We start from the raw sequence: 20,616 nt of genomic DNA on the forward strand, positions 1-20,616 counted from the left end.
ATACTAGGTGACAGAGGTTGAGTAATTTTCCAAGGGTACAGCTCTAGGTAGAAGCAGAATTCAAACTCAGCCAGCCTAGCTCCAGAACCTATGTTCTTTCTTTCTTGTTCTTGCAGTGGCTTTTTTGTCAGTTTTCTTGTCTGTAAAATGGGGGTAAGGAGAAATAGGAGAGGTCATGAATATGAAACTACTAAAAATAAAAATAAAAGCAAAACAGAGTATAAGATATTAATGTTAAGTAGCATAAATTGGAAACATTGATATTTATTTAGTGAATTTATTTCTACCCCAACTCCATCAAAAAATAAGTTGAGAAAAGCTATTTAAAAAGGGCATAAAGGTAAGGTTGACAGGAAAATCAGATTTAAGCAAAGAAGGAGATAGACTCACAAACAATTATAAGCCTTCTAACACCCAAGAAAAGGCTGAAACACTAGCTACATAATTTTATCAATAAAAAAGAAAATAGAGTATTTTCTCAGGAGAGAGAATTTTTTTTCTCTACCATTACCTTTAAAAAGAAATTTTTCATGTTGGTGCTTCTAAAGTGAACATAACAATCGATGGTTCCATTTGATTGATTACAATATCATCACTTTTGCTTCTCTCTTCTTGTCATGGTGGAGAGATTAAGGAGCCATGAAACCTTCAAATTTGGTCATCAGGAGGGAAATGTTACAAAATAGAAGGATATAGATCATTTAAGTCTAGATAATCAACCCTTAAATTGTCAAAAATTGACTCTTTGCCAGAAGAGACCTCCCAACTGTGCCAGCTGGATCTGCCATGGCCGTGACCATGCTCACCACTGGGCCGCTTCACACCGAGGCCAAGTAGGGTGTGATATTGGGCGCATAACTAGATGATTGGATTCAGTTTCTGCTCTTGGGGCCCAAATTTTAAATTAGACACAGCATATTAGCTCAGAGAATGGTTCAGAATATAGATAAGGGAAACCCGTATACATTGTAGAATATTTAGACAATATAGAAAAATACAAAGGAGAAAGTCAACATCAATCAAAGTAATTATAATTGTTATCTTTTGATATATATGTCCTTCCAGTCTCCTGTTTTCATTCTCTCTATAAGTAGATACGCAGATACAGATGTGATATAGCTATGATATAGATATAAATATAGGTATAGATACAGATGCATGCCTGTGCATGCACACATATTCAAAGGTTCACAGATTGAAATGGGTTATGAAGCCCTTTTCCAAGGCTTCAGATCTAGTAAGTGGCAAAGGTGGAGCTCCAACCCATTTCTGTTTGATACTAAAGTCCCATCCTCTTAGTCACTGTTCTATATTCTGAGTATGTCAGTTTTTGACAGGTTATTTTATGGAAGTAGAAGCACGCATTATTTAGCACTTTGTACTGTGGTATCCCCTCCCCAATCCCCTTGTATCGGAATGCAGTATTTCAGGTAATTAGTATTTTTCTAAAACATGATTTTTTATATTGTTCAATATTCGACCATAGACCATCATTTATTTAATTATCTTATTATTTTAAATCTTTAGGTTTCCAGTGTTCACAAATTGTTATGTGTCACTCATAAAAGCAAGGGTGATAACTCTGCTTGCATATTTCAGGAAAGGATCTTTCATTGAAGGGGAGGTATGCGGGCTAGATCTTGACATTGTGAGGAGGTTGACTAGTCAGATCTGTAAGAGAAGAACAAACCCAGTGGAGGAATAAATTCTCATGGCAAGTCTGGAGAACTGAAAGTGGCTTAGTGTGGCAACACAGCATAACAGTTAAGAGATCAGACCTTTTATCAGTCAGATCTGTCTGAGTTCCAGGACAGGCTTTCACACTTCTGAGATTCTGACTTTGGGCAACTTGCTTAGCCTCTCTAAACCTGAGTTTTCTTATCTGTAAAATGAGGATTATAATAAGGTTGTTGTAAGGGCACAGAAGGCTCTCTGTATAAAAAATGATGCCTGGTAAGAATTTAGATTTTTCTTTATTAGTATTAGCATGGTGTCAGCCACCTTTGGGTATATGTTGGGGAGTGCTGAGAGACAAAGCAGAACAAACCCAAGAGAACCTTAAATATCCCACTAAGGAGCTTATTCTTTATATTACATGTAGACAGACATTGGTAGATTTTTAAGCTAGGAAATGCCATGATTAGATTTGAATTGCAGTACACATACAAGCCTATAAGTAGGGACATTACAATTCCAGGTGAAACACGATGAGGGATTGAGGTGTCAGAACTACTGGTGTCTGAAAGGAGACAAGTAGAGCCATGTTTAAAGAATGAGAATCACTGGAAGTAAGCAATTCTTTGGGCTAACGGTGAAGGGAGGGGTTCGGGATGGTATAGATGATATACGATGTGTTTGCCTATGTCATATTTCTCTTTCCTCTTTTATTTTTGGAAATAAAATTTCCAAAATTTTTCTTCAGTTTTCCTCCTGGTAATTACTCCTCCCCCATACTCAGGCCATTCCCCAGCCGCATTCACCCAAGATGTGTGCAGACGACCCAGCAGTTCCATATCCCTGGCTGCAACAACTAGCCAGTGAGCTAAGTTGGTTCAGTGAGACCAGGATTCCTGCTGACATTATTAGGAAGGAGAACCTCTTTTCTTTGGAATTAAAGCCAGATGGACATGAGCTTGTCATACCCAATCTAACATGGATCCAGCAATGGAGAAGAGCTGGGAAGAGAGAGCAGGACAATGATTTTAGAATATTACTTAGCTGGGTCCTGTCATGCTTAGAGAGAGTCTCCCTTCGACTTTCCAATTAAGTGATTCAATAAATTATGTTTCCTAGTCTAGCCAGCTTCAGTTGAATTTCTTTCCCTTGAAACTGAATTTGAAATTCTAGCACATAGAGGTGTTTCCCAGATTTTTGCCTTGGGTGATTGGGTGGATTAACCAATATGTCAAACATAGAGGAGATACAGGTTTGGGAGAAAATGATGACTTTGGTTTGAAGCATGTTGCGTCTGGATATTTGTGGGACAAGTAGGTAGGGATGTTTGGAAGACACATGTATAATAGATGAATGAGTCTGAAACTTCGGAGAAAATTAGAGGCAGAGAAACTGGTTTGAATCCATCAGATTTTACGCTTAGCAAAATTGATTTCTTTTTGAAATAAAAAAGTTCTTTTTTTTTGGTGCAAAGCTGATCCCGTGGCAGTTACTCAGCATGTATCAGTAATCAAAAGGGGGAATGGCAAGCCACATGTAGGATTGCTCTGGGGTGATTGTGTTTTTTGTCCATTTGATATCCATTTGGATCACAGTATTGATGTATCAGAAGCACCAACAGGTAATTAAGATATCAAGTTTCCATCCCAGGGAAAACAAAATGTACATTTTGAAAAGCATCCTGTGATTTTCTTTTTAGGGACACAACAAAAACAATGCTTTTCAAACCAGAGAAGAACTGTAGTAAGCCTGACTGCTTTCAGGGTGGATATAGAGGAATTAGAAAAGGTCACTAAGGGCAAAGATATCATTAAAGACCAAAGCTAAGATCTTCCACACCCTCGTCTTCCCAGTTACCGTGTATGGACACTGAAGAAGGCTGATAGGAAAAAATAGATCCATTTGAAATATGGTGTTGGAAGAGAGCTTTATAGATACCCTGGGCCACCAGAAAAACAGACAACTGGATCCGAGTGCAAACTAAGCCTGAAACGTCGCTCGAGGCGAAAGTGACAAAGCTGGAGCTCTCCTACTTGGGGTTTGTCATGAGAAGACAGGGTTCCTTGGAAAAAACAATAATGCTGGGAAAATAGAAAGCAGCAAGGAAAGAAGAAGACCAAATATGGGATGGACTGACTCCATAAAAGAAGCCACAGGCATGAGTCCACAGGAGCTGAGCAGGACCACCGAGGACAGAACATTGTGGACATCACTCATCCATAGGGCCACCAGTAGTCAGAGGTGACTCAACAGCATGTCACAGACTAACTAGATGGGTTGGTTTCACGAACATTGGTCCCTGGATGATTGGCATTTGAATAACCTGGGGAGCTTTTTAAATCCACAGGATTTTGAATTCCACTCCCCAAAGAGCCTGGTTCTACAAGTCTGTGTCCAGGAACCTGTAAGTTTGGTCCTAGGTGACCGATGTTTGGACAGATCTGGGAATTGCTTAGTGGTGAGAAGAAATGTAGATACAGTGTCCCCTCATATGTGTCCTTGGGCTGTTACTTTGATTATTTGGGTCTTTGCTTCCTGGTTGTTAAACTGAGGGTGTTGAAATGATCTTTACATACATACCTTCACTTCATTGACTAAACCAGTTTTTTTTTTTCCATTCATATGTGACTCTTATAAAGTGCTTCTCTTACTTCATGAAGGAGATAAAAGAAATAAAATTCCAACCAGCGTTTCAGCTGCCTTTTGACTGCCGACAGGATGACAGTTTTAGGAGCGTTGTGATTTAGTGATGTGGAACAGCAAAGATAGTGAGCTGTGTTGTATGCGATTGAATCCTTAAGCATGCATCCACCACTTAGTTATTTCCTGTACACTTAAAATGATAAAATAGTGAGCGCAATTTTCTTTAACTTTCTCTATTTTGTTATTATATACTGTGCTATTCCCGCAGGAGAAAACATAGTGATTTTTTTTCCTGTCCTTTGAAAATCCAGCTCATGCAAAGTGACAGGTTTAGAACATATTTCTAAATCAAAGACTGACCATTATAGGACTCGATCATACAAGTTACTTCCCTAACTACCATTCATTTGTGCTAAAATTGGCTGCATTCCTGATGCTAATTCTGCAAGACAGCAGTAGGATATGACTTGCCTTCCCACTGTTTGATATAAATCTCCACTGATACGAATTGAGTTCAGCTGCAGTGAACTTAAATGCTAATACTGAAAACATAAGGCAGCCTGCTGTTTCATTTATACCAGAAAGTTTTAACTTCCACAGCCTTCTGTGTACCCCCTCCCCACTCCCACCTTAGGTTAGATCAAATTAGAACCACTCCATTTCTGTCTGAAGGGTGAAATGTGCAAGCTTGATTTACATAACTCAACATGAAAATGGAAGAAGGAATTAATCATAAGGATGGGTGCACCACTTTTGCCCTTGAATAATACACCGAGACAGTCATGGGAAATCAGTGCCATAGCATTTATCACATAGCCAACTAGTATTTGTTAAATATCAACTGGGTCCAGTACGGTGTAAAGCATTTGAAGGTCTAGAAAATAATAACAAAAATGATAATAATGGAATTTGCTGGGTGCTCACTAAGTGCCAGGCATTGCAGTAAGCACCTTATAGTTTCCTCAAGGAATCCTCAAAACAACCTTATGAAGTAGGTACCTATTGTTACATAAATTTTACTGATGGAGAAAACAAGGCCTAGAGAGATTTTTTTAAAAAAAATGGCCAAGGACTCCAGAAACCAGGAATCAAACACAAGTGTCCATACTCTTGGCTGCTTGATGTTCCCAGTTTACAGCCTAGTTGGGAACACAAGGCTATAGCTCTTCTGGAAAAGGCCCAGCATTGCAAGGTGTGCGTGATCATGGGAGGTGTCAACAGAGGTGAAATGATAATTATGAAGTGGGAGCATGACCTGGGGGCGGGGGAGAAACACGAATGGAAAGAAGAATCAGCCTGGTTCACGCCTGGGACATTTCCTGCAAGCTCCTGTCTAGGCACTTTTCTCACTTACTTTTGCTCTGATTTGGAATGGATCCCCGGACGCCCTAATATCAGGTGTGTCTGAAACCTAGATGTCTGTTGTGGGTGATGTTCTGTGCAGGAAAGGGGGAGCAGGACGAGACGGGAAGGCAACAGCAGGCAGGGGCCAGGTGGTGGGGGCTGTTGGAGGTATCATGAAGAATGCGGTCTGAATCCTAAGTGGGCGAGGCAAGTGGCATGCTCAGAATTGATTTTTTAGCAAGATTATTCTGGATGTGGGATGGAGAATAAGTTGAAGCAGATGCAGGAGTGGTCACGGTGGTTGAAACCTGGGTTAGGATGGAATGCATGAGGTACGTTTGAAAAATATGTAGAAAACTGAGCTCTGGGACTTCAGTCTGTGCCTTCACCATTCATCCTAACACTGCCTCTGTCATGGTCGCCGTCATTTCATGTTGCCAAGTCAATGGACGCTTTTCTGATCTCATTTTATTCAACAGTATTCTAGTTGACCTCTTGACTTTTCGACCCAGTTTTTTCTTTTACCAACTTTTCTCCTTCTCAGGTTGTTTTTACTTATTTCCCCTTTTTCCCCCTAACCCACCCTTTCAGTCTCTTTCTACTTTTCTCCCTTTTGAACACTCCTGATGAGGTTCATCAGGGTTGATCATGGCATTGCTTTCCTGCTCCCTCTGTACGGTGTATTGTCTATACTGCTTTTCTAGGTGATTTTATTGTCTCTGTGCTGCTTACTCACAAGTTTATGTCTCAGGCCTAGACTTCTTGAAGTTCTAAGCTCATAACCCCAACTGCTACTTGACAGGCACGCTTGGAAGTCTAACAGACAATTCAAACTCAACATATCTAAAACTTACGTATTGATTTCCTACCTTTCCACCACCTCTGTTAAAAGCACTACCATCCACCAGATATTCAATTGAGAAGCAGAAAATATTCTTTAATTTCTCTATTTCCTTTGATGCTGATATCCAATGCATCAGGAAGACCTTTTTAATTCCCACACCCAGTATATCTCAGTGTCATATGCTTCTTTGTTTCCCAACTCTGAGGCAAGCAGAATTATCTTTCAATCTTTTTCATTTTTTCTTGTATTTCCTGCTTTTTTATTTGTTTGTTTACTTGGTTAGTGATTACTGTTTTTCACACTAAACTGTAAGTTTCAGGAAGGCAGGGAATTTGGCTGTTTTGCTCCTCACCGCACCTAATGCAGATGATTGAGTCAATAAATATTTGTGAAATGAATGAATAGACTTATGTTTAATTTAATATGAGTAGTGAGAGGCATAGAAAGGAGAAAAACATGCCAAGAACCATCTCCAGATTTCTGATTTGAGTAAGTGGTTACTTGGTTATGTCACTTACTGAGATAGGACCAAATTTGAAGGGAAGATTTATGTTCTTTTTCACACATGTTGAATTGAGGATTCTGGCAAGAAAACAAGTGGACATATTAAATTAGCTTTTGGATATATTGGACTGGGGCTTAGAAGTCAGTTCTGATTTGGAGATACCGCCTGCAAACTCATAAGCCAAATTAAGGATGGTACTTGAAGTCATTGGAGTATCTAAGCTCCTTTAAGTGGGAGAATGAGCCCCAGAGAAATAGCAAAATTATGGAACCAGTAGAACATGAAGAGTGACCAAAGTGGTAGGAAGAAAATTTAAGAGTATGTGCTGACAATAAAAAAAGAGAATTTCAAGGAGATTTTAATAATGTCACATGCTGCTGAAAGGTCAGAAAATTATAACTGAAAAGTGACCATTGGATTTAGCAACATGGGGGACAATCGTGATCTTGAAGAGCGGTGCCAGTGGAGTACAAAGCAGAGGTCCAGATTTAAGGGACACGAGGAGTAAGGGGAATAAGGAAGATGGGGCAGAATTTGTTTAGGGCAGAAAAGGAACAATAAAGAAACATTGTCATCTGGAGGTTGGCTGTAGGGTTGATGGAATTTTTTTTTTTTTTTAATGTGGGAAAGATTTGAGCATGTTAATTGCTTTCCAGAAAGAGGGATAGAAAGGTTATAACTAGGAAAACCAGAATGTGGGACAAGACAAATACCAAAGTACAATTAGAAATGTCTTTCCACTGGAGAAGGGACAGTCTCTGCTATGATGGGAAGGAGGAGAGGCCACATGCACTGTAACCAATTCATGAATTGGGTCAAAATCTCAAGAATGCCATCTGATGGTTTTCATTTTTTTCTATGAAAGAGGAAGAGTTCTGTACCAGGACCACCCCTTTTAGGGGCTGCCCCTTCTTGACAAGGACTACTCTATAATATTTCGTATGACTAAGTCTTCTTGAAATACTTCCTTTCAGTGACAATCCAGAAATGAGCCCATCTGCTGGACGTCCCTCTCTTAACGATGTTACTGCTTCATGGACAGACCTTCAGAGAATTGTGTGGATGGGTTCTGATCATTCGTATCACTAATATAAAGTTGCCTATTTATTATTCTTTTGTTTCCTCTTTTTTTATGGCTACTTTGCATTTCACCTTCCTGTTTGTTGCCAGGCGTGATGAGCTGGAGCAGCGATACTTGGTATAATGGTTTCAAATTATAATAACAGTACACTTTTGATGGCCCTGGATAATTAATGCTGAAATTCACAGCCGGTGGTAACAGGAGTCAGAAAACAACTCTAAGAATAATGCAATATGCTTAATAATTGGTTCATTTTTTTTCTCTGCCTAATAATCAACTTTATTTTTACCTGTTATGACAAAGACTGTTTGGGGGGAAAACTTGATATGTAATAGTCTCCTCCTTGACTCCGTCCAAGTCTAAAAGACATTTTACCTGTTCAGTGGGTGACTGGGAATCCCAGGTAATATTGCAGTCATGGATTTTCTGTTTCCATTTTTGAAATAATAACTGTAGCATCACTCACCTCTGGAAACCTGAGCTGCAGCATCAACAGTTGTTTCACCTTGGCTTATTGCGTGACCATTAAGCAACTTTGCAAATCAGATTTTCACTGTTAATAATTAAGTTATTAAGGAGTTATGAGCTTTGACAAGAGTTTTTCACCCATTGATCCCTACAGGGAAAATAAAAACAAGAAAATGAGAGCTAATATACTGAATCCACTAACTGTTTTTCAAGTCCTGCAAATGCCCTGCCATTGAAATTTCAAGGAGAGATGGACCAGGCACCTCCGAAATGAATTATTTTACCCCCACTCTTCCAATTGTATGTTTTATCAAAGATCCTCTCTCTCTTATCCCAGAGATAAATATGTGTGACATTGGCTTGCGACCCTTTGGGAATTTCCCATATTCAATCAGAGGTTTGCAGAGCACCGAGAATCTGTTTTGAATGCCAATAGAGTCTGAGGAATGATGAACAGGGTAAAAATTGCGAACTACGAAAGAAAAAAGACCTTAGAGTGTTATTTTTGTCTTGAAGTAAAACAAGCTTATTTTGAAGTCAGATCCTGGCTCCATAACTTACTATCTTTCTCATTGGCAAGTTACTTAACTTCTCTGAGCCTCAGTTTCTCAATTGTATCAAAAGGACAGTAATACCCATTTCAGGGATTCCTGGAGGTTAAATTAAACAGTTCATGAGAAGCTCAGCATGAGGTCTAGCGGATATTATTTTCAATATATATTTTAGTTTCTTTCTCCTTTCGTTCTCAAAATAAAATTTCTTTATAGCTCTGGAATACCTAAAGCCTCCTTTAAAGACTCATTTTTTTAGCTCTGCTTCTGTGATGACCTCATACATCTCTCCTTTCTCAGTTCTGCCGCCAGGAATGTCAGATTGCTGTCCCAAGTTCAGACTGATATCCTTAAAACACGAGTCCAGTCACATGGTAGGCCTGCTCGGAAGCCTTCAGCGGCTTTCCACTGCATGCCCAGAAAACACCCAGCCTCTCAGCCCAGATAGGTGGGCCCCCCCGTGTTTCAGCCTCCAGCCCTTTCCAGCCTCTTCCCTGAATTCCTTACAGGTCCCCAACCAAATCCTGCTGTTCCTCTCTCCATGAACACTGCCCCTGCTGGCCTGCCTCCCTGCCTTCTGTGGTTCAGAGTCTCCGCGCCACCATGTCTTCTTGGTGACGCCCTGCCCTGAGCGCAGGCCGGCGTCCGTCAGTCCCCTGTTCCATTCCAGGATGTACCCTCTCCCCGCCTCCTCCCAGCCCTGAAAGGGTTTCTCCATCTGAAAACTCCCAGTGTCTGCAGTGTCCCCAGCCTCTCAGCCTTGTCGCCTCCTATCCGTCCTGAGATCTCAGCCTCACATCATGCCTCCACCTGGTGAGTCTGTACCAGTCCCCTTTGTTACACGCTGCCTTCAGAATGCTCATCCGGTGCCTCATGATGCCACAGTCATTATTAGTCGGATCATTCCATTAATGTTTGTCATCCACTTGCAGGACTGGAAGCTCCTGGAGGGAAGGAAAGGTGCCTGTTTTCCCCTCTGTTGTTTCCTCAGTGTGTGGCAGAGAAAGCACTCAATAAATACATGTTGAATCAGTAAATACATGGTGAATCAATAAATGAAGTATACCACTTGCCTTTCTTTATAGCTACTTATATCCGTGTTTGTCACATCTGTGTCGCTGAGAACACCAGCTTTGTCATATTAATCCCGATTGGCCCTGCGGCACCTAGCTCATCGCCTTGCTGATCATAAGTGCCCACTAAGTATTCATTTAGTAAAAAAATGAACAAATGTAGAAACAGAGGACCCCAGCACGAAGACTGCTGCAGACATTTAGTGGCACAGTAGCTGCTTGTACAGGGGGCAGGTCTAAGCCCACTTCAGGTTTAGCAGGAGTCTCCTCATTTTAGTAAACAAAGCACTTGTAGCGGGTTATCAGCCCCCTGATTTTCAGATCTCATTCATAAATGGTAAGACTGCTTTTACAAGAAAAAAACCCCATTCTCAAAGCAGAGATTAAAATATAAAACCTCCCGATAACAAAAACAAAAGCTGCCCTTCCACCCCCACGTTTCTGATAAAATGGCCTTTCTCGGGAGATATAATTTCCTGTGTTCACCATCTTTCTTTTAAATTGCCCAATCAATCAGAGGGGGAGACTTGCACCCCACCTGTGGCGAGGCATTTTAAAGAGAGGAGACATTTGATTGCTGTGTTTAGATTTATGGGGATTGAGATGACCCTGAAGATTAAATGAAGAAGCAACTGTGAAAAAGGAACCGAAACAGGGAGAAAACGGATTTTTTAAGTTGAAGAGGTCCTGGTGCTGAGAGGTTTAAATGAGGAGATAGGTCAGGAGGATAAGGCCCAGGTGGGTGGGGGAGGGCACCTCGAGGGGAAGCCCTGTCCGTTGTCGGTGGGGTGATCCCCCTTGACCTTCAGGAGGCTGCGAGAATGATGATATCAGGAGACTCGATGTTTTAAAATCACATTTAGTGAGCACCTAATCAGAGCTACGGATGGGCTTTAGATCTGATCCTGCTGATGAAACTGAATTAAGACGGGGTAGAAGACCGATAATAGGGAGTGACTATGAAATGAAATTCCTCAGTGTTAGTTTTCAAGATGCGAGAGGCAGCAAAAATATATTGCTGGCTAAAACAAAATAAATTTAATCAGTGCAGATAAAAGTATGAATTTTTTTCCAAAAGGGAAAAACATGTCTTGGGAACTTTCCCATAATGTATGAGAAGTTTCTTTCAAGGAGACCTACTCCTGCCAACCTGAAGTGGATTTCTTTCTGCGTCCTTCCAGGTCCTGAGCCTCTCCTCTGTTCTACATGTTGTACTATCACGTCATTCCTTTCTGCCTTTCCCCCACCATCCTTTGGTGACTTCACTAATACCTTTCCAGGACTGACTGTGAAACTTCAGTGGCGTTCAGTAAATATGTTTTGGGGAGCTGCTCCTTACTTAACAATATTATAGGATTTGAACTATAGGTCCTGCCCTTAAGAATTTAAAGGATTTTTGAGGATACCAAGTACATACCTGAAATTATGAATAAACCATTAAGCCATGGACATCAGCCCAATAGGAGTTCCGTAGAAGGGAGAAGGATCCCTCTGGGCTGGGCCCTCCTGGTAAGTGATATAAAGGAGATGGACATAGATGGGCAGGGGGAAGTGGAGAAGTCAGGCTGCATGGCTGGGGGAGAAAGCAGACTAGGAAAATCATGAAGCTCAAATTGAACAGGGGGGTGTTGGGTGGCCAGAGAGGAGACTGCCCCGATGAGACCAGAAATTGGTTATTTAAGGAGAAGTGAGAGTCAACTGAAGTATAATCTGTGGACTTTGGGTAACTGTTTGTGGTAAAGGAGAATTTTATGCTCGGAGCATATGATTATATAATTGTGAAATCATTTATGTGTTGCATTTATGTGTGTGTGCTTGAATACATAGATATGTACTTATTTTTTTCTTTATTTTGTTTTTCATTCTTGAAGCTGTTCTGTTTGTTCTGTTTATACACACACACGGAAACACACACACACACACTATGCAAAGCACTTTGCTAGACATAAAGCTCCATGCAGTGCTTAATTAATATGATCAATTTTCTGTGGGGGCTGAGGGAAGGGAAATAGCAAACTGTTCTGAGCACATCCTTTTTACTAGATAAATGGGCTAAAGGGATTAATATGTGACCTTCTGCCTGGGGAATAGAAATTACTAGATGCAAAAATTCCATTAATGAGTGCAGATGGGAACACAATTATGGCAGCTAAATGGTTTAAATACCAGATTGTTCTTTAGAAATGTACATTTTTCAAAAATACGAAGTAAAGACGTTTAGACAATTTAAAAGATACCAGGAACGGTATAAGAATATCTTCTGACACGTAGGTAAGAGAGATGAGTGGGGAGAAAATTTGCATTTGGTAATATTGTGAAAAGAATAATGAAGCTTATTCAAGCGTTAGATTTTAAACCCCGGGAAAGTGGAGCAGCGAAGAGTGAGCGAATAAAACGTAATGTATTTGGAGGCAGCTTGATTGTTGACTGAGTAAAGCCCGGGGTTGAGACTCTATGAAAGTTTCAAATCCCTTGTGCAAACTCAGTTTGTCTGTTGTAAAAGAATCCTATAAAATAATAGTAATCGCCAGCACCATTTCTAGGTAGGCCTCGGCTTGTTGGCTCTCATGGCCCTTTCTTGCCCTTTTCCTGCTCTGCTCTGAGGGGCAGGGACCCGTGTTCAGGGGTCACATGTCAGCAGGCGTTTTGCTGGGTTCAGCTGTGGGGGGCACTTGCAAGGAGATTGGGGGGTGGAAGGAAGAGAGAAGCAGGGAGGTTCTTCCCCCCTCTGCCTGGACTGCTGCTTCTCCGTTACTCCAGCCATTCCAGACGAGCCCCCGTGGTTCCAGCTTTGGTTCGATGACCCTGACTCTGGGGGCCGGGAACACAAACCCCACCTTCTCCATCAGGTTGAGAGGAAGAGACTTCCCGGGCTGCTTCACTGTGTTCTTTCGGCACCCAGCTCTTCAGCCACCTGCTCAACAAACTCCCTCCTGCATTAAATTCCCTCTGTGTTAAGTACTGTTTTACTGGGTGGACCCTGACTGATAGGCTGGTTTTACATGGGTAATACAAGGAATGAAATCATACAGTGGATCCGTTTGAGATATTTGGAGAAAGGCAGTTATGCATGTTCAAATAGTAATTTTTATTTGATACCTCATGCATCTAAAGTAATTATATTTAACACTACAGGCTTTTTCACAGAAGTATTGCGAGGCTTACTCATGGGATAAAATCTCCTGGTGACTCTGAAATTAAATCTAACTACTGCTTTCTGGATTGTCACTAAGAAAACTGATAAATTCCCAAGTTCTGGAATGTACCCAGTGTATATAATGTGAAAGCAACCCAGATAACTTCTCAGTGTTAAATTTATTCTTATTTTAGCTCCTTTGATAAGGATATGTGCTTATTTTTGTGTGTGTGGGTAAGTTATTGTCATGTTTCTTCCATTGCTTCGTTGGCGTTGGCTTGGCCAAATTGCAGAAGATCATGGTGTGTGAAAGCCTCTACCTTTATGAATCAAGTATATTTCAAAACAGTTCGGAACCTTGTTAGTCTGTTATCCTTCAAGCCCTGACCCTGTTGGAAAGTCTTATTGTGTAATATTGGCCGATAGTGGCTCTATTCTGGTCCTCTCATACTTGGTCTATATCAGTTTTTCTCAAGGATAGTTTAAGAAATGCTTATGCTGATTGAATGTAAACTGTAATTGAAAAAAGAAATGCATATGCTGGAATCACCTGGGAGGTGCTTGTTAAAAACACAAATGCATGAAAACTTTAATTTTTAATAATAAGATACTCAAATAATCAATTAATTAATTTTACCAACTAGAGTTTGCAGAGCACTGGGTACCAATGAATGCAAAATCCCCATTAGTCTGTATTTTGTCTCCTCAGATCAATGGCTTCCAGAGGAAAGTTTCCTTCTAATCGGTCTCCCCTACACTTGCAGAGTAATAAGTAATTAGTAAATGTGCAGTAGGTATTGTAGAATTGATTTGAACCCTCAATCAACCCAAATATAAGGAGTAATTTCTTGAGCATTAACCTAATGACAGTAATTGTTGTTGTTGTTTAAGAAAATGAGCGACACTGACATAATTACCTAGCAAAAGCCAGGCAAGTGTGTATTGAAAGAATAGAATGAACATTAATAGAAAATCCGCAAACACTGATGAAACATATACAGATAATGATAAATGGACATTATAAAATAGAAACTGAAAAAGAGCAAAACATGCCAGAAAAACTTGATTGCATTTTTTGATAGAGCTACAAGATCAGTGGATTAAAGTAATGTGAAATTGTAGATGTAATCTGTCTCAATTTTGGTAGAGTGTTTGATAGTGTCAAATGAAATTTTCCATCTTGGATTAATCGAACTTGGCTTCAGTGGGGACCTCTTGTTGTCTGCTCGATGCTGCAAAAGGCTACCAACATAAAATAATGATGCATCTGATGAGATATTTCTGAAATGAGGACTATGTTCGCCTTCAGTTGCCATCGTAGTGTTTGATTTTGAAGCTGTATGTAAATAAGTTGTTGACATTTTACATTTGTGTTGCATTAAAACTTGCTGGAATCACCAGGGAAAGAGAAATTATACTAAGATGTGTTCAAATATCATAAATATTCATGTTTCATGCCATTGACAACCTTCAGGATTTTAAATATTCTACCATCTTGCAGAGTTATGCTCACATATAGCCTTTTCTAGACTTTGTGAACATACAAGCATATGCCTGTTTCAAAAATATTACGGGTTGCCAGATTTATCATATTAAAATACAGACAACCCTAAATATACTTAGAATTTATTCTCAGACACAGATGCACTGGGAGATCCTAAGGAAAAGATATGAAAAAATGATAATTATACTTATTCATGTAGGCTTACTGGGTCAGTTCTTTTAGAGCTGACCGGCTTTCATGGGCTGATATAAATGTCTAGTCTGAAGTATGCTGTGGCCATCCGAGTAGGTATGTCTGGGTGTGAATTAGAAATGACAGATTGAAAAGGACATTGGAATTTTCCTTTTACTATGACTTCGAGGGAAGTGTTATGTGAATTAATAATTTAAAAAATTCTGTTTGGGTAAAGTGATAGGAATGTTTAATGCTACAGGATTTGATTCATGTGAGTTAGAAAGGTGAAAATAAATAAAAACACCCCAACAAATATGTATATGTAATTGATCGAATGATAACCAAAGGAGAGTGTGTGTTGAGGTAGTTATCTAATAATATCCAAAGGATATGAACACCACAGAGGTAGTTACCATAATATATAAGTATTAATAGATGACATTAAGTAAATGAAAATTTAAAGAGAGTGATATCAGGGCAAACTATTTTAATTATAAAACTCTTCTAAGGAATTGCTGGGTTGTCTAATTTTTAATATATTTAAATTAGACTAAAGCCCAGAATGTGCTAGGAAAAACTTTTAACTGAAGATGACAACTTCTTATTTCTCATTTTCTCTGATTGTGTGAATTTGCATTTTTCTATATAAGAAAGCTAGTGGTAGTTAACTTTTATTTAACGCTAAGCATCCAACTTTCACTAAGTACTTTTACGGGGATTAGCTCACTGAATCCTTTCAACAACCCAAGAGCTAGGTATTCTTCTCATGCTCATTTTATAGAAGAAGATGATGAGGCTTTGAGTACACGACTTGGCCAAGGTCACATAGCTAGGAAGCTGGGATTTGCACCAGGCCTGCCAGTTCCCTAAATCTGTGCGCTTAACCACGATGCTGCACAGCCTCCCATGAAGACTAAGGACGCTTTGACGGAAATCACAAAAGAGATCACTAGCATCTTAAACAGTAAGCTTCACAGGTGCAGTTGAAGTCATTCAGTTTACTCAAATTTGATTTTAGCACAACTCTTTAGGAACAGGTCTGTTGGATAAAGTGAGATATGCCTGCAATGCTCAGGTTTCCTGCGATGGTCAGAGACATCGGTGAAACCCACCTCAGTCATCCTCTATGTGGGTAAGATATGTGAGATTCATGAATATAAAGACTGCTGCCTGCAACTTTTCTAAACTTGTTATGGATGATCTCCCAGGGCTAATGCTCCTGGAAAATGTGGGCATTCCCTCAGAGGAAAATATGATAGTGGAGCCTAGGTGAAAATATTTAACCCACCCAACAGGGTATCTGAATCGATTTCTCCCACCCCTTTCTAATATCACTGTACAAATAGCAGTGTTGTAGAAAAAAATTGTGTGATAAGGAAGGAGATTTTGTTTCTTTATTGTATGTTCTTTAGTTCTTTATTTAACCTCTCAAGTCCCAATGACTTCATAAAAATTAGGATAGCAGCGATGGTCTCAGGTTCTGAAATCTGATTGCTTAGCTTCAAATCTGAGCCTGAAGACATCTGCTTTGGGCCAAGATGGAGTGACAGAGACTAGACTTATTTTCCTTCCTGAAACAGCTAGAAAACCAGACAACATATATGACATTGGACAGTTTTTAAAACATTGGATTTTATGCCATAAAGAATAGTGAGCCCCAAGATATGGGAAACAAATAAGGTGAATTCTGTAATTGCTCCTGCTTACCTCCTAGAGAGTTTCCAGACTGAGGAGCAGGGAAGGGGAACCCAGGTAGAACAGGGCAGTCTTCCTGACTTGAGAAGATGGAGCTAAGAGTCCAGGGAGGCCAGGGCCAGCATTTATAGGGTAGAGCATTCGAGAGAAGAAAGCTACATGAAGAAAGAGCTCTGGATATCTGCACAGGGTCCCCCTTGAGTTTTTGGCTGAGTTCTGATCAGCACATTCATGTGCTGAAACTACCAAAGATGGGGAAAGAACCACCTGAAAGGACTTTGCCCAAGAATCAGGAACTGACACAGGCCTGGAACCACTTTCTGTCTCCAGCAGCCAGAGTTTAAAACCTCATAATTCATGGAGCATCTGAAGAATTTTGCCTCGGTAGTGGAGAACACTTAGCCCTAAACTCAACTACTCTCTGGTCCTGCCTAGCATAGCTTAAAAGCAAGACCTGAAATAATCAAATTGTTCCCAAGTAACTTAATTACATTCCAGAACACAGCTCAAGAAAAGAATGCAAAAATATCCAACATTCGACAGTGAAATGCACAGTAACTAGCTTCCAATAAAAAATTACTAAATCTAAACTTGAGCACTTACCGGCAGCATCTTGAGTAAGTAGTAAGACTCTCTCCTCTGTTTCTTCACCTTCAAGATAAGGGTGATATTACATTTTATAGAATTATGAAGAGCAAATAACTCCATATATGTCAAGTGCTCAGTCCAGTGTAGGGCACATAGTAAGTGCTCAGCAGACAGTGGTCATGTTACTGTTATGGTGTGAAGACCCGACTTTCTTACACAGACCTTCAGGAAATTTGTTGAAGACCCTTCCACCTCTAACATCTACATGTTGGTGAAACACAGAAGAGTGCTTGCCATGGTTCAGAGACCCGTTCTCTAAGGTACACTTTGGTTTTTAGCAGCACCCCCCAATTTTATTGTAAGCACTTGGGAATATTCTTAGGGTAACAAAAATGTAAATTCTCCCTCTTGACAGGCAAAAATATGAGTTTTGTCAGTTGCAGATTTTTGTTTTTTGGGAAAAAAACAGCAAAAAGAAAATATTGCTATAAAAATGTCATTATTTGAGAGCCTTCTCTGACAGGAAAAAGGTCTACCAGATTGGACCAGAAACTTCTCTTGACTGCTCCCATCTGCCCAAATCTCCTTCTGGTCTGTCCTAACAGCCTGCCAGGACCCCTTATGCCCCCCTATGGTCTCCTTTCCATTTTCCCATCACCAATTTCATTCTAAAGTGTGGTTTTGCTTTTTATGGGTTTGAGTATCCATGATCAACTGTAGTCCAAAAATATTAAATAGAAAATACCCGTGGGGATCAAGGGTACAGAGATACATAATGGAGTGGGGGCTGCCTCAGCCAGGGATCCCATCTCTGGCTCTGTACACTATTATTTTCAACATCAGTGTCTGGCTCCATTAATTATCTCCTTAATGCAACCACATTTTTAGCCAAACACAATGGAATTTGTTATATTTACTTTGGTGCTGTGGAGCCTCACATAAAAAAGTAAACTAATTGAAGTGATTTTAATTTTGAATGATTTATTCCTGTTTTTTTGCATTTTATTGTATGGCTCTGTTATGTCTAGCATTAAGCAGATACTGGATTCTTTTTTTTCTTCTTTTTTTTTTTTAATGTCTAAGGGTTCTACCCTATTATTTTCTTTCATGACCTTTCCTTCTTTGGTTACTGGATTCTTTGTTTTATTTTATTTGTTTGTTAGACGCTTGCACACTGTACCTCCGAAGGTTGTTAGCATTTGTCAGCTCTCAGAATGACAGTTCTATTCACTATAGGAGACAAGTCATTTTCTTCCTGAAGAAAGGGGAAGCTAATCTCCTCCCACAGTAACATGTTTTGAGAAACATAATGCAGTGGGAAAATGTACCAATTATTTTGCTGCAAATTGTCTCCCTTCCACTAGATAGACAATCATATCAACATTTTCGGACTTTTTTTTTTTTTTTTTTGCAGTTTTATAACACAACTTGGCTCCTGCAAACTTAAACTTGATGTTCAGGAAAATGAATGAATGTTCCATGAACTATATGAGTGATAATGTATTGCTGTGTGGTTCTGGGCAGCTATCATTTGAGATTTCATTTCTGTTGATAGCTTCCATCCAAACCCTTTAGCAAGAACATTTGTTTTCCATCAGGCAGAGGCCGGAGAGGGGAAGGTGGCTGGATCGGTTCCTTGTTCGTCACGAATTCGGCAGGCGAAATTAGGTGGAGGATGTTTACTGCACACCCCGTTTCTGCTGGCCTCTTTAATGATGAGAGGCCAGTGGGAAGGAGGAAATAACTTCTTTTTTGAGGCCCTGTGCAAACCGGTTTGTGCATGGCTCTGGATTTAGAGTCTGACCTGAGTTTGAGTCCTGTCTCCTGCATATGCTGACCTGGGGCAGGTTGCCTGGCTTCCCCAAAGCTGACTTTGTGCATCTGTGAAATGGAGACCGTCCTAGCACCTTCTCTCTCAGGTTCTTTGGAGGGCTGAGGGCCCAAGGCACTCAGTGCAGCACCCAGTGCTCAGCAGGGGCTTTAAGGGCAATGACTGTTGTGAGCATGACCATGATCTTGACACATATTTAAGTTAAATGATTTAAAAATGATTTTGACCGCTTTTAATGCAAGTTTGGCTCATGCAAACTCTGTTGGACATTTTCTCCCCCATAGAGTATATAGATGGCGCACGTATGCCGTTTATGTGGAAGTTGCTTTCATAGTTCCTGATAATTAGTCCCTCCTTATCTGTGGTTTCACTTTTTATGGGTTCAGTTATCCATGATCAGCTGTAATCCAAAAATATTAGATGGAAAATTCCATAAATAAACAGTTCATAAGTTTTAAATTGGGTGCCATTCTGAGTAGCATGATGAAATCTTTAAAAAAACTATTTTTATTGAATTTATTGGGGTGACATTGGTTAATAAAATTAGGTTTCAGATGTACAATTCTATAATACATCATCTGTATATTGTATTGTGTGTTCACCACCCCAAGTCAAGACTCCTTCCATCACCATTTACCCCTCCTTTACCCTCTCCTGCCTTCCCTCATCCCCCTTTCCCTGTGGTAATCACCAAGCTGTTGTCTGAGTCTAAGAGTTTGTATTTTTTTTTCCTTAATCCCTTTACCTTTTCCCCTCAGCCCCCAGCCCCCAGCCCCTCTCCCCTCTGACAGCTGCTAGTCTGTTCTCTTTATGCATGGACATGATGAAATCTTGCCCCTTCTTGCTCCATCCTGTCTGAGATGATTCATCCCTTTGTCCAGTGTGTCCATGCTGTATACGCCACCAATCTATTAGTCACTTAGTAGCTGTCTTGGTTATCAGATTGACATTGCAGTGCTTGTGTTCAAGTAGCCCTTATTTTACGTAATAATGCATTCGCATAACTTTTATTACAGTATATTGTTATAATTGTTCTATTTTGTAGTTTATAATGTTAATTTCTTACTCTGTCTAATTTATAAATTAACCTTTATCTTATATATGTATGTATAGGAAAAATGATAGTATGTGTAGGGCTTGGTACCATCCACAGTTTCAGGCATCCACTTGGTCTTGGAAAAGTACCCCCTGCAGATAATGAGAGACTATTGTACATCAAAGATATTTGGCCTGTGTTATTCCCCTACCATATCTGAGGGTAGGTATACTTAAATTAATGAAAAATTTAGCTATTTAAAAAATATAGACTTGTTTCTAAATTCAGATTGATAATTCAACTTGATTACTGAAAACTATTTGTCCAACAGGGCCTCCTTCAAAAACTCAGTAACATCTTAATTTCTGGAGGTTGAGGAGACTTGTGGCTTATTAATTCATTAAGTTTTACAGCTGAGGAAACAGATCTAGAGAATTTAATTTTTTTAAGATCGTGTAATTTATTGCCA

Source organism: Miniopterus natalensis, chromosome 2 (assembly GCF_054644295.1).
Source record: "Miniopterus natalensis isolate mMinNat1 chromosome 2, mMinNat1.hap1, whole genome shotgun sequence".
NCBI lineage: Eukaryota > Metazoa > Chordata > Mammalia > Chiroptera > Miniopteridae > Miniopterus > Miniopterus natalensis.